This window comes from Lepus europaeus, chromosome 15 (genome assembly GCF_033115175.1).
Source record: "Lepus europaeus isolate LE1 chromosome 15, mLepTim1.pri, whole genome shotgun sequence".
Lineage (NCBI taxonomy): Eukaryota > Metazoa > Chordata > Mammalia > Lagomorpha > Leporidae > Lepus > Lepus europaeus.
This window is the reverse complement of record NC_084841.1, coordinates 13,645,149-13,660,545: the sequence shown is the minus strand read 5'-3', so window position 1 is coordinate 13,660,545 and position 15,397 is coordinate 13,645,149. Positions and strand designations below refer to the sequence as shown.

Below are 15,397 nucleotides of genomic sequence, written 5' to 3'. Positions count from 1 at the left end.
AGAAATTCAAACAAGTATGAAGTGAGATGCATTGGCTTTCATAGCCATTCATCCATTCATTCTATGAATGTAGAAATCATTTAAATGATCAACAGCAATCAGATGCTGGAATATTGTGGTCCATGCAAAAACAGAATTAAATTTGGGAGGAAAAAAAAGTCTTTGTAAAACAAGGCCTTAAAAAAAAGGATAAGTTGGCACCGTGGCTCAATAGGCTAATCCTCCACCTTGCAGCACCGGCACACCGGGTTCTAGTCCCGGTTGGGGTGCCGGATTCTGTCCCGGTTGCCTCTCTTCCAGTCCAGCTCTCTGCTGTGGTCTGAGAAGGCAGTGAAGGATGGCCCAATTACTTGGGCCCTGTACCCGAATGGGAGACCAGGAGAAGCGCCTGGCTCCTGGCTTCGGATCAGCACGGTGCGCCTGCCACAGTGCATCGGCCGCAGTGCCCATTGTGGGGTGAACCAACGGAAAAGGAAGACCTTTCTCTCTGTCTCTCTCTCTCTCACTGTCCACTCTGCCTGTCCAAAAAAAAAAAAAAAAAAAGAAAGAAAGAAAAGAAAAGAAAGGATACACAATTTGAGCCTGAATAAGAGAAAGCTTGGAAAATCATAGTGCAAGGGCAAGTGCAGTGGGTGAAGGTTTCCAAGAAGGAACATTGGCTTTTCTTCATCTCAAAGCAGGAGTGGGGATGCTAAGAGGTGAACACTGCATCTCGGGGCCTGGGGTGAGGTCTGAGGCTGTGCACCCCTGTGTCTCAGAGGACTGAGATGTGACCCTGGGTATCAGACGACCACAGCCCACTGCACCCACCGTCTGAGCTGCATGTCTCTATTTTGGGCGGCAGCAGTGGGCTGTGTGGACCCTCCAGGGTACTGCTGGCCCCTCCAAACACAATGTCAGCAAACCCCTGCATGCCCCTTGTCTCTTGGAGGCTAATTAGAGACTTTGGGGGGAAAAAGCAGCCAGACAACTCTCTGCCCAATCCAGCTCCACAGCACTGATTCTTAGGGTCTGTAAATTTCCTATTTGAGAGCTGCATTCCTGAGTATTGGAATGCAGTGTCCAGGGAGGCTTTGGAATCCCTCCTCAGAGGCCCAGAAAGTGAGGGCCCGTTTCCTCCTGTCCACAGTGATTTATGGACAGTTCTGCCCTGGACCACAGGAAGCAGCTCCCATCAGTCCTGGCTTCCCCAGTACCTCTGAGGTCTGAGAGTGTCATTTACCCTCCACAGCAAACAAGTCCTATGACTCAGGAGAGAAAAATCTCTCTCCTAGTCCAGCTCCTTCCACAACAATGTCATCCTGGGTCTTGATTTCAAAGCAATAGCTCAGAGGAGCTCTCTCCGAATCACATCATGGAACATGAAGTTCAGGGGCAAAGTTCTCACACCAATCTCCAAATCCCAGGCCAGGGGCCAGCACTGTGTCCTAGCTCGCACACACGCACAGGTGCCTACATGTATACACGTGTTCTTTTTCTGGGAAGACATGGCTTTTCTTACAAAATTATCTTACCTTTTGTATTAACTTGTTCCATCTTTTCAGATGGTGACTGGTGGTGGTAGTTAGTTATTCACTAATTTATTTCTAATGCCATTATTTGGAAGTGACTTTTTTTAAAAAGGATTTTTTTTTTAATTTATTTGAAAGGCACAGTTAACAGAGAGGGAGAGCCAGAGAGAGAGAGAGCTTCTGTCCACTTGTTCACTTGCCAAATGGCCACAATGGCCAGGGCTGGGCCAAGCCCAAATCAGGAGCCTGGAACTCCATTCAGGTCTCCCACGTGGGTAGCAGGGCCCCAAGTATTTGGCCATCTTGTGCTGCTTTCCCAGGCACTTTAGCAAGGACTTTAATCAGAAGTGGAGTAGTTGGGATTTGCATCAGTGCACATATGGGATGCTGGTGTCACAGGCCATGGCTTAACCTGCTGTGCCAGAATGCTGGTCCCAAAAGCAAGTTTTAAGTTTTTAAAGTTTCAAACCTCCTCCATTAAAAGCTTTCCTTATCTGTTTGTGGGCTTGCAAAATCTCAAAGTCTGGGAACCTGGACAGTAACTTTATAATCACTTTTGAAAAGTCTCAGAGGGGACGGCACTGTGGCTCACTTGGTTAATCCTCCGCCTTGCAGCGCCAGCATCCCATATGGGCCCCGGGTTCTAGTCCCAGTTGCTCCTCTTCCAATCCAGCTCTCTGCTGTGGCCCAGGAGGGCAGTGGAGGATGGCCCAAGTCCTTGGGGCCCTGCACCCACATGGGAGACCAGGAAGAAGCACCTGGCTCCTGGCTTCGGATTGGCATAGCGCCAGCTGTAGCAGCCATTTGGGGAGTGAACCAATGGAGGGAAGACCTTTCTCTCTGTATTTCTCTCTCAATGTCTATAACTCTACCTGTCAAAAAAAAAAGTCTCAGGACCCTGCCAAAGCTATGCCCCACACAGGACAATCCTGGCTGGGATCCTTTCGCTCTGCTGCCATGTACTTTCCCAGAAGCTACTGTGCAAGGAACTGAGGCGAGGACCTTCACCTCCATCCCTCTCACTGACCCAGTGAGAACATTTCCCGCCCGTTCTTAGCTGAATGTGGTGGGGATAAAGTCACCGGCAGGACCTCCGTGCAGAGCAGCAGGAAAGTGGCGTTTCTCCGAACATCTGCCAGTCCCTTTACCCCCCCACCCCCCCCACACACACACACTGGCCATAAGCCCTCTAGCACCACATAGATGTCAAACTCTCACTGATTATATTAACCCCCTTTTCTCCTTCAAACTCTTCTCTCACCAGATGAGGATGTGTGTAGAAAACCATGTATGAACAATTCAAGGATTATACACAATTTGGTCATGTATTGAAATGAATCTTAATTGGGGAAAAATACAGATCTCTATACAACGAGTGCTTAAATTACGTTTTATAAAAATAAGCCCTGAGAATCATGTATAGCATAAAATTGGCCACAAGGGGGCACTGCAGTAAAAGCACCCAGGAATGGCCTCAAAACACTTAACTTGTGTAAACTCGGATTATTTTATTGATACTGTCCAAAGTGAATTGTTTAAGCAGAATGACAGGCCACTGTTTTTTTTTTTTTTCCCCAGATATGATTAGGCAAAACTTGCACAAGGCACATTTTGCTGAAGGGAAAAAAATCTCTTTTCTGGCAGCAGAAGCTAAAAAGTAGCTGACTCTGGCATCTAGAACTGGCCGTGCACTAAGGTCAATACTATGTGCTCAGGAAATCTGAACCCACACAAGAATGTGGACCAAGACGGCCGGGCCAGAGATAACACGGAGGTCTTGTAAGCGTCAGCCTTGGTTTGCTCTGCTCAGCTGAAACTGTTCTCTTGTCTCCTCCGCCCCCAACCCCATCTCCCATGCTGATAGTAACACACAGAAGAGAGAGGGCTCATGGCAGCCTTCAAATAAGATGTAAGAGTGAGGACATTGAATTTCATGCTGCATCTGCTGTCACCAGCTGGCTGCAGCTGAGTGCAGGCACAATGGCATCCCAGGGATCCCTGTGTGCTGCACAAGGTTAGCTGGTGCCTCCTTTGCGGCTGGAGCAAATGAAAAGAGCAGGCAAGAGGCGACAAGCATGCTTTGTTCCCGTTTTTGAAGCAGTTGACTTTTTTTTCCCCTTTGACCTAATCATTTTTAAAAAGCATTTTATTTATTAAAAATGGAAATAAGATAAATTTGAGGGGCTGCCAAGAGAAATTTCCCCAAAGGTCCCATCGTGGCACCTACAACACACTGTGGGCACCTCAACCTCTTGCTCTCTAAGCCTGCCCTGTTAAGCTGACCTCCAGGAGGTCCTATCCACAAAAAATATGCCAGTTTCCGGGCTGCAGGACAAAATGAGGATTTCTTTTTTTTTTTTACTTGCTCACTGTGATGGGTTGAATTGTGCCCTCTCCCCCAAAACCATGTTGAAATGCTAAGTCCCCCTTGCATGTCAAGGTGACTTCATTTGGAAAGAGGGGCTTTGCAGATAGAACCGAGTGATTCTCAATCTGCTCTGTCTTCAAGGAGAGGAACTCTGGATAGAGGTGCATCAAACGGTCATCACAGAACCATGGAGGCACAGGTGGGGGTGGAGTGTCCAGAGGAACACGAGCAGTGCTGAAGGGCAGGGTCCGCAGGGCAGGGAAGGGCGAGGGCAGCCTCCTCCCTCGGAGCTCCCAGAAGAGACCAGCCCTGCCCACCTGTGACTTCCGCCTCCCAGCCTCTGCACCTGTGAGAAAGTAAATGTCTGCTGTGCCCAGTGTGTGATGTTTGTTCCAGCAACCCTAGGACACTGATATACCCCAACTGAGAAGAGGCAGGCATAATCCTGGGAACACCGTGGAGATACATCACCGAGAAAGCACATGGCTTTAAAGATTTTTCTTTTTCTTCCTTTCTCCCTTTTTCCCCTGTCTTCCCAGCCCCAACATTCTAACTTTCCTAAAAATATTGTTTTATTTATCTCTAAATGCATAGCGCTTCATGACTCCCGGAGACCCATCCACTTTTTTTTCCGAGTGCATTTTTAGTTCTCTGCAAATAGCTAAAAACTTCACAATCCAGCCAGCATTTGTAAAACACTTGAGTTTGTGGAATCGAATTTGTAAAACCTTGAGTTGCTGAAAGTATTTGCTACAAACATTCCCTTATTTCTCATGACAGCTTAAAAAGAAAAGAAAGCCAGTTATTTTCAGCCTCAGGAAACACAAAGGTTAAGCATTTTGTCCTAAGCCACACCATCTTTCAGTAGAGAACAAGCTTGGAAGACAGATCTCCCAACTCCCTATAGAGCTGCTTTACAATGTCATCCAACTGTATTTTATTCTCAATTATCCATCTGTAAGAGAAGAAGGAACAAATCCTCAAAAATGATGATCAATCAATTGTTGCCTTTCAAAGGACACACATTTGGCACAGCTGTTAAGACATTGCTTGGGATGCCTGCAACCCTACTGGAGAGCCTGAGTTCCAGTCCTAGCTCTGCTTCCAGTTGTAGCTTCCTGCTAGTGTGCACTCTGGAAGGCAGTGGTTGGTGCTTAGGTTCCTGCCACTCACTTATGTGGGAACTTCTCAAGTTCTGAGATCCTAGTCCTGGCTGTTGCCAGCAACTGGAGAGTGAACCAGCAGATGGAAAATCTCTTTCTCTCTCTCTCTCTCTCTTTCTCTCTCCCTCCCCCCCCCCACCTCTCTAGCTGCACATGTCACTGGGGCACACATCTTAGCTTATTCTGACCTCCTCTGTATGCCACTGTCATTCAGGAAGCCTTAGACAGCCACATACTGAATCCTTCTGCCACCACCACTCTGCCTAAGATGGATGCCTTTTAAAGATCTTTCCTGAGCCAAAACAAAATCCCTAGCAACAACCTCCTTGGATAGCAAAAATCCCTTACCTGTGCTGAGCTTCAGCAGAGTTCAAACAGACTGCTGAAAGTACGAAAGAAAAATTAAAGGGAAATCAAAGAAAATCCTGGAAGCCTAAAACAAAGCCAAGTTTGTTCCTCAGCCTGCACATTCTCCTGGACTCTTGAACCAAGCTCCAGGCTGACACTCAACGCAGGTGCTGAAGACCCCTTGTGACCTCCTTGCTTCCAAGATACTGAGGCATTGCTGCAGCAAACATGTCACTTCGCCTCCTTGCTAAACTCATATCCCTAGAAAACTCACCCCAATAATGGATGTCACGGATAAATCTCCAAGTGATTGAGTGATGGTCAGCCTCTCCACCTGAGCTGTGGAGGGCCTGGGCAGTAGGAATGGTGTAGCCCTATAAATACCCTTATACTGGAGGAATTATGGAACACATGGGTACAGTGAAAGCAAACACTCTGACCAACGTCCAACAGTTCCAGGCCAGGGCTGCAGATGGCAAGGATCTAACGAACTGCAAGGAAGTGACACAGGCAAGGAGAAGACAGTTGGGTGAGGGGGACACCCAGACAAGGAGGTGGGCTCCACAAAGCAGGACAGGCACACAGTGGAGAAGCCTGTCCCGGCAGCGAGGGAACAGGAACATGTGTGTAGTTCCAAAGGACACTGCCATTTCCCTAGATGATGGTGAATTTGGGAAGGAAAGCAAGCAGGACAAATCTGATCACAGTAAACGTGCATCAGGTTAGGCCAGAAAGATGCTAAAGACTCAACACAGATCTCATTTCATCCACAGCGTCCTATGCAGAGGGAAGCACTGCTATCCTCTGTAAGCGAACAAGTCTCTGCAGTTAAGGAACTTGGCCAAGGCCACACAGATGAGCACAGAATCAAAATTAGAGCCTGGGTCAATGGATGTTGCAGCCAAGGCAGTTAACTTCTATCTGAATGTAGACACTCACACACACACACACACACACTTCATGTCTCAATGAAAATGGAGAGGCAGAAGGGAGCAGTTACCAGGATGTCACAGAGTGGACAGTGAGGATGAAGGTGTGGGGAGGAAAATCATAGACTAGGAAATACTCAAGAGAGGGACTTTTTTCAAAAAGAGAAAGAGTAACCGTTTGCAAATGATCACGGAGTGTTAATGCAATGCTGAGTCTCCAGCCCAGCAGGTGCTATGTGGAAGATAAGAAGCCAGGGTGTTGTGGAGAGAGAAGGATTTCAGGGAGGGTGGCTGTTCTCTGAAGACTGCAGACACGGAAGAGATTATCCACCAAGGAATCATGACCCCAGACAACACAATGGAACCAGTTGGTATGGGAGGAAAGGAGTGGCAGAGTCCACGGGAAGGACCCACGGGGCAGCAAAGGAGACATTACCAGAGGGCCAGGCTCCTCGGTGACGACAGGATGACAGGCCACGTGGAACTTGCCGGTCTCCAGGGTCCCCACACGTGTCCTGTTGTTCTCCTGTCCTCTGAGCTGCCAAGGCACTGGGACGCTTGGCCCGTGGTCAGCTGTCACCACACCAGGTGGAATCTTTGGGGCCACAGGTAAGATGGAGGAGGAAGGAGCTGTGCTGGGCGCTGCTGGCGGCTGGGAGCTGCCTGGCCTTGCAGGAGTATTAGCTGGTCTAGGAAGCTTACTCTGGCATGACAAGGGAAGTCAATAATCTCCTAAAGGGACATTCCTCCTTGTGCCCTGGAAAAGGTGACACAGAATAATTTGCTTTACGCATCATGATATGTGCTGCCTGTTGGGAAGTGGTGAGATGAGGCACTCCCCCAGAGGAGCAAGACCTGTGGGAATTAAAATGTTTCAGGACCCAAAGCTCTATCTGTGGCCCCAGGTGCAGCAGGAATTATGTGGCAACCATGTGAGTAATCGCAAACTCACCACTTCCAGGCTGCTTTTCTAATCTTCCACCCTCTTCTTCGGTCATATTTCTATTTGGAAAACTCTCCACCAGGCACAAGCTGTGTCATAGACTTGCCCAACCATCTTGTACTCCTGCCATCCTGGACCCCTGCAGGGCTGGATCGTTAAAACAATTTCTGAGTTCCAGAAAAACACTTTAAAAAAAAAAGCCTCCTAGGAAATTGGTTTGAACTTACTGTAATTTCTGTTTCTGTTTAGTATTCTGTGAAGACTCCTTCAAGCTGAGAACAGTCCAGTGCTACAGTCATAATCATTTCTGTTTCCTCTTTCTTCTTTTCATTAGGAAAAGTTCCGAACATGCACAAGAGTATGGAGGGAAGAACAAAGATGCTCTATGGATCCATCACCCAGAGTCAACATTTGGTAGTCATCAACTCATGTTCACACTATTCAGTAGAAGATAGCAATCAAGGGAGGGAGGAAGAGGAGAAGAAATAAAAGAAAAGAGAAACATCAAAACATGTTGTACAAAATTAGAGCATGTTCCCTGTTCCCTGCGTATTTTCCCTGACTTTGGAACCCATGTTAGAACAGTTCTCAGTACAAATTACATAGAATTGGTTTGGCAAAACTCCTCCTAGATTTTGAATTTCAATTACGATTTCAAGGAAATCATTACAAACCTTGTTAAGAGAGGACTCTGTCGCATTGCAGCTTACTCTTCTGAATGGGACTCTAAAACAAAACCGATTATTTATGCCAAGCTCACAATTTATTTCTTGGGGATTTTTAACCACATGCAGCAAATTCCAGTAAGAAGCTTAAAACATTTTCCCAGCTAAAGAAATACTTGGGGGGGGGGGGGGGGTACAAACAACATTTGATTTCTGAAAATTCCAGCCAAGTCGTGGAATTCCACATTTCAGATGGCTTAAAGCAGAACCCATAATGGGTTATCATTTTAGGTTAAACCGATGGAGACAATTCCAGAGGGAGTCAGAACTGGCCCCTAAGTAGACAGGAGAAACATCAACCAATCTGTTGGGAGCTTAGCATATAATTTCTTCTCTCTCTCTCTCTCTCTCTCTCTCTCTCTCTCTCTCTCTCTCTCTCTCTCTCTCTTTCTCCCTTTCTCTCTCTCTCTCCATCTCCCCTCCCTCTCCCTCTCTCTTCCTCTCCCTCTTTCTAAAGCATGACTGATTGAGAACAGGAGAATATCTGGCATCAGTATTAACAGTCACACAGCCTCTTGCCCCAGTCCTGTTTCTGTTAGCAGGTGAAAGGGAAAGGAAAAACAGGAGCAGTGGGTACCAATTTTAGCTCAAGATCTAGACCATGTCATTTATTACACAGTCATCTGAAACTGCCCATTGTGGGATTTGGTGAACTTAAGTGACTGCCCCAAAATACTGACCACGTCTACATGCAGCAAACAGGGCTTGGCGAGACATTCAGCAAGCAGGGTCTGAGATCTCGGCCAGCAGCATCTCCACCTCCACGTGGAATCCTCAGTAGAATAACACACTTACGGCAGACACATCTCTGAAATGACTGCGGGTACACAGAGGAAGGGTGTGTGCATAGCTTTCACGTGCACACACACCATACATTCCCCACACACACACCAAACACAAACGGAAATGAGGTGAGCCAGTCTCAAAGGGCCTGGATGCCCGGTGGGGGTGGAGGTAGGGGCAACAACTGCTTCTTCACCTTGCCCTCAAAGGCAAGTCAGATATCCAGGGGTAGAACAGCTTCCTCAAGGTCTGCATTCCCCTGGGACAAACTCCCATTCCTGGCCATTTGCAAAAGCACAAGAGCAAAAACACCATCCTGTGGAGAGTTAGTGGCCTGGGCTTTGTCCCCACTGCATCAGGAATGAGCAGTACTTTAGGTCGAGGGCCTCACTTTCTTCCAATCTGACATAAAGAGAGGAGGTAGAACAGATAATTTCTGAAGGTCTTCAGACAGCTCTGCATTCACAATAAATCCTAACACACAGTAGGGTCTTGCATCAGCCGGCATGAATTCAAATCTCAGCACTACGCATCTAAGCTCTGTGACTACAGGAATGCCATCTGACTTCTCTAGACAGGAAATCCACAGCACAGGTTCTTACAAAGACTGTAGTCTTTGAACATCTAGACTTGAGGCATAGCTCATGATGCTAAACCTTCCCTCCTATAATGCTATGGTTTTAAACACCGCGAAATCGGAGAAGTTTGCCTGTCTGCAACACTACTAGATAATTTAGCCTAAAATATTTTCTACTGGGGCTAGCTCTGTGGCCTAGCGGGTAAATCCTCCTCCTGCAGTGCCAGCATCCTATATGGGCACTGGTTTGAGTCACAGCTGCTCCACTTCTGTTCCAGCTCTCTGCTATTGTCTGGGAAAGCTGTAGAAGATGGCCCAAGTCCTTGGGCCCCTGTACCTGTGTAGGAAACCTGGTAGAAGCTCCTGGCTCCTGGCTTCGGATTGGCCCAGCTCTGGCAGTTGCAGCCATTTGGGACTGAACCAGCGGATGGAAGACTCTTTCTCTGTCTCTCTGTCACTCTGACTTTCAAATAAATAAATAAATTTTTAAAAGAGTATTTCCATTATAGCTCATTACGCACTAAAGCACAGAAAGAATGCACTTTTACATCAAACCTCATACAAGTATTGCATACTCCATGCCTTATGTGAGAAATTTTAGGAAGCTTTTCCTCCTTTTGTTCCAAGTCACTTAGAAACAAAAGAAATGGTGCAAGTGACATTAAGTTGGGAAAGTGAAATCTCGACAAAGTTTATATTACTAATTGAATTAAGTTTTCTAGCAGATCAAGGATGAATAACTGAGTTCAGCAAAATATTTCCTTTGATCTCAAGGTTTTCTACTTCAAAGTCTACCCAGGAGGGTCAGGCAGGCAGCTGCCAGTAGTCAGTTCCTGCTTTCTCTGCAATGAAAGGCTCCCAGGGAAGAGGGAATTGCAAAGAGTCTGCTCCCAAGCTGTGTGAGTGCCTGCCACAGTTGGCCCTGTGCAGGCCTGATGCTGGTATGAGGTGTCCCTGAGAAACACCAATGAGTCAGAATGTGTGAGTGCAAGGCTTGAGTCTGTCCCTTAGCCACACCCCATGAGAAAGTCCCTTGACATCAGCCTTCACATTCTCCAATGAGATATGGGACAACACCCAATGTATTTATCTCATTGGTTTGATAAAAACACAAAGCTATTTCTTTGAATACACCAAATGCAGAAGGAAAATTAAGGAATAAAGTTCCAGAGGGATGCTCAAGTAATTTCCTTTTACTCCCAGGACGAGTTTTTCCACTCTTGCCTCTGTGGTGTGGGAGCTCAGTAACTCCTTGCTGGATGAGTGAAGGGGAGAATGAAGACTGCCATGAGGGATGGCCCAGGGATTGTCTGTCATTGTACTCCTACTTCTTGTTCCCTCCTCTTGGATGACCCCATTATTTTGCCATTGTAGCCCTGCCTCCACTGAATTTTAAGTTGGAACAACACAAAAATACTGGTGTCAGGGAGAGCAAAGGGTAATGGGAAAGGTGGGGATGGGAGAGAAGAGCCTCCTTGGAGCAAGTCATGGTAATGGAAGAAGGCTAACTGTATCACCTTCGAGTGGGAGCCTGTCCTGTCTCCCAACTCAATGTATCTCATGCTACCTGAGACAAGTGGTCTCAGCACGACAACCTTAAGTCCACATTTGCCTCTGACTGAATGCACTGAACATTCATGTATTTCCAAATTTTCATAAGCCTGGACAGGCAGGCCTTCGTCTCACCACAAATACAACTTCAAGTCATCCCAAATTCTTAGTCATAAAAGGGAGAGTTAAGTGCTGGGGAAACCCAGACACTGACTACATGTTGAGAATATAATGAGTAACCAGAGTGCAAACTCTAGGACTGTGCCCCACAGCCTTCTAGAGAAGTGTCAAAAGTCTCCCTCTACCTTTGAGCTTCAGATTCCTACAATAGTTATTTCAGAGTCAGAAAACAGGCAAATGCTCAAAGGCTGAGTTTTGCTGTTTTGCTCTGGGCTGGTGCACGGATGGAACCCCCCTGTCGCCTTCAGTGTTGCAACATCAATGTCTGCCTGCCTTTGATGGGTTGCTCTTTGACACTGGAACGGTTTCCCAATCCATGTCTGCAGTAAATCAGAGTGCAGAAGAGGAGTGATTTGGTTGGGTGCTCTGGATGAAAGAGACACATTCAAAGGAACTGGATGTTGGAGCGGGTATTTTGCCTAGTGGTTAGGACCCCCATGTCCCACTTTGGAGTGCCTGGATTGATAGCCAGCTCCTGACTCTGGCTTCCTGCTAATACAGATCCTTAGAGCAGCAGTGCTGGCTCAAGTAATTGGATTCCTGCCACCCACGTGGGAGACCTGATAGGATTCCTGGCTCCAGGCTTTGACCCAACCCTACCATTGCATACATTTAGGGAGTGAACTAGCAGATGAGATCTCTCTTCCTCTCCCTCTCCCTCTCCCTCTCCCTCTCCCTCTCCCTCTCCCTCTCCCTCTCTGTCTCCCACCCTCTTCCTCTCTCTCCCCTTCTCAAATTCAAAAAGAAAAAGATATTGGCATCTCTTAGGATCTTTGAAGCTGTAAATCACAGGAATCCCAGTCTAAAGCAGCTTGGAACACAAGGGTGTGCATAAACCTCACACAAGAAGTCTAGAGCCAGGTGACTCCAGAGCTTGCAGCTTCTCCACCATCCTCTTGGTTCTAGAAAGGAAGTACAGGTTGCTGCAGTGAGGAACACGGCCTGTGCCATTGGTCTTTGGAAGTTCAAGTCCCAGCTTTGTGCATCTTTCCTGTGGGATTTTTCACAGGTTACTTCACCTCTCTGTGCTTCTGTTTTCTCCTCTATAAATTGAAAATAACAACAGTTTCTCCCACGATTTTTGTCAGCATAAAATTCACTCATACATGCAAACTGCCCAGCCAGGCCTGGCATGAAATAAGCACTATATAAGAATTGATTCTTGGGGCTCCCTAAGATGTTCTTCCAAGTGATTCCCAAAGTGTGTTCCCTGTGCTAGCGGAATCAGAACCATCAGGGCACTTGTCCCTGTCCGTCTGAGAGACTCTGAAGATGGGAACTGGCCAGAGGTGTGCTGGTAGAAGCGTTTAACAAGTGGCTCTCTGGGGAGCAAGAGGTCTAGGCTGCTAACTCTCCTGGCTTAACATCTCTCACCAGCAGTGATTTCATGGCAGCAGTGTGATGTGGCTGAACACAGCCGGGAAAATACGTGCACAGCAGCTCTCCGGAGCTGGTAATAGGAGCCTGCTCCCACATGTGACCAGCCCAGCAATCTGTGTTTTACCACGACTTCCAGATGACTCTGATGTACGGTCAGATTTGCAAACCGTTGCTCCATCCGATTCCCAAAGAGCTTATTCATCCAATTCCCAGGGCGGAAGCATGCAGACAGCCTGGGATTTGACACTCTGCCACTTCCTGACCTTAGTCAAATGTCTGATATATAATTCAGCAGGACTACACGTTGGTTGTTATTCCTCTTACTCCACTGCCTTCCTGCCACACTCAACCAAACACCTTCTCAGAAACATGAAGGAGCCCTACAGACTCTTATGTTCCCTAGGTGAGCCAAGCTTGTTCCCATCGTTGCCACATTTTGCAGATGTAGTGCTTTGCCAAGGGCTCTAGCTTATTTTACATGTGCCTCTCAGTGATGATGTGGAGTGGAATATGGCTCTGACTGCCCCATTTTATACAGTGGCAACAAAAATAGGCAACATCAGTGTGGTAATTCACGGCCTTATTACAATGCTAGGGTGAGGTCCAGGATGTAGGCAGGCTGGAGGATCGTTTTTGTCCATTAGTAACTAAAATTACTTAGGTCAGAATCAAGTAGCTGGGTTCCTGTGTGTAAGGGAAACTCATCTTTGGAGAAGACAGCATGATAAACTTGAATTCTAATGAGATCTTTTTAAAAATGATTTATTTTATGTATTTGAAAGTCAGAGTTACAGAGAGAGGGAGACACACACACACACACACACAGATCTTACATCCACTTGTTTACTCTCCAAATGGCCACAACAGTCAGGGCTGGGCCAGGCTGAAGCCAGGAGCCAGGAGTTTCATCTGGGTCTTCCATGGGGGTTCAGGGGCCCCAAGACTTGGGTTATCTTCCACTGCTTTCCTAGTCACATTAGCAAGGAGCTGGATCGGATGTGGAGCAGCCGCACTGGTTCCTATATGGTATACCAGTGCTGGAGGTGTTGGCTTTATCTGCCATGCCACAGCACTGATCCCAAGAATCAATTTTTTAAAAAGATTTATTTATTTACTTGAAAGTCAGAGTTACACACAGAGAGAAGGAGAGGCAGAGAGAGAGAGAGAGAGAGAGAGAGAGAGAGAGAGTTCTTCTATCCACTGTTTTACTCCCCAATTGGCCACAATGGCTGAAGCTGTGCTGATCTGAAGCCAGGAGCCAGGAGCTTCTTCCAGGTCTCCCACATGGGTGTAGGGGCTCAAGGACTTGGGCCATCTTGCACTGCTTTCCCAGGCCATAGCAGAGAGCTGGATCAGAAATGGAGCAGCCAGGACTTGAACCAGAGCCCATATGGGATGCCAGCACCGCAGGCAGCAGCTCTACCCACTATGCAGCAGTGCCGGCCCCTAGAAGAAGTATCTGAATGACATCCTTTTGTTTGTGCTTTTTTTCAATCCTCTGGATGACAGTCATGACTCGAACCGGCACCCATGTGGAACGCCAGCACTGTAGGTGGCGGCTTTACCCACTACTACCAGCTACAGTCCTAGTCATCCCATGTATTCAACCTCACTGAATCCTCCCAACAACCCCAGGCAGTGGATTCTGATACTATAGTTGAGGCCAAAGCACAGAGCAGTCAAATGACTTCCTCAAACATGGGTTGCTGGGCCAGTCATATGCTGGGGCAGGCACCTCCTATCAGCTCAGGAGAACTTCCTCCCTATGTAGTGGAGTCACCAAGATGTGAACATGAGCAGTCTGGCTCCAAAGCTCATGAATTTAGCTGCTGTGCCACAAATCACACATAAGCTCTGACTGTAGTTCTGCCAAATATAAATCTAGTTGCACTCTCCTTGAAAGAAGAAAAAAAGAAGTTCAGAGAAAGCACACAGAAAAGAACATTTGGATTTGTTTGCCCTAACTGGACTCTCAGAAAAATAGAGAACTTTTCATTCCCTCTTATCGCCTTTCCTATACCACTGTGAATGTGCAGAAGATCATGTCAATGACTAGTTGATGTGAAAATCACTCTTCCAGAGCAGGGATTGGTAAATTTTTTCTGTAAAGTACAAGAGAGTGAATATTTTAGACTTTGCAGGCCATGCAGTCATCATTACAACTACTCAACTCCACATTTGTAGTTTAAAAGTAGCCATAGACAATTCATGACATGACCGTGGATATGTCTCAGTATAATTTTCTTTATAAAAATAGGCATTAGGTCCTCATGTTGTGAGCCGTAATTTGATGACTTGTCCTAGATTCATCTAGAAGTTATTCTTTATTCCTCAGTAACTAGCAAAAACTGTGCCTTCATTAAATTTGGGCAGAACTTTACAAAAATAAAACAAAGCACCAGTATATCCGAGCAATCACTTAGCAGATACCTATGGGCACCTGCTCCAAAGACGTTTCATTTCTCTAGTTCTTATCTGGGTGCAGAAGGTCTACCTTGGAATTAGATTACAACAGTGGGCTCACTTGGTTGGACAATCACGATGCCAAGGAAAAAGTCTACAGATCTAAAGCTCAGCGTAGCATTAGTCTTCTCGGCCAACAAGGCAACAAGACAGACAGAGAATCATGATCACATTTGATCACCTCAACTATATATTGACTATCCCAGAACCAAATCAGAGTGCAACTTATAAATAAGCAGGATAATATTTTCCATTTGGTAACCAAACACCATGCCAAAGAACGTGATGATGGTCTGTAAGGGATTTGAAAGCAGACAGATTCATCAGACTGCCACAATTGTGTAAATGCTCTATAACTTTCCCCCTAGGCCCTACCTGTTCTCCCAGCCTCCGCAGCCTCTGTTTACCAATCACTGTTCCTGATTAGCTTTCTTAATGTGCATCCTTTTGAGCTCATAGTCAGTCCTCTCCGGTCA

General features: G+C 46.7%; 1 protein-coding gene across 1 annotated transcript in view; it reads right to left on the bottom strand.

The window, feature by feature from the left end:
• The window catches only part of BASP1 (brain abundant membrane attached signal protein 1), an 88,009-nt gene extending 80,330 nt beyond the window's left edge, over positions 1-7,679 (bottom strand). Inside the window, exons 1-2 of the mRNA XM_062211978.1 lie at positions 7,490-7,679; positions 7,272-7,409 (exon numbers count right to left, since the gene is read on the bottom strand). The gene's annotated coding sequence lies outside the window, so the exon portion shown is untranslated. The remainder of the gene's footprint in view (positions 1-7,271; positions 7,410-7,489) is intronic.
• Between the last annotated feature and the right edge of the window lie 7,718 nt (positions 7,680-15,397).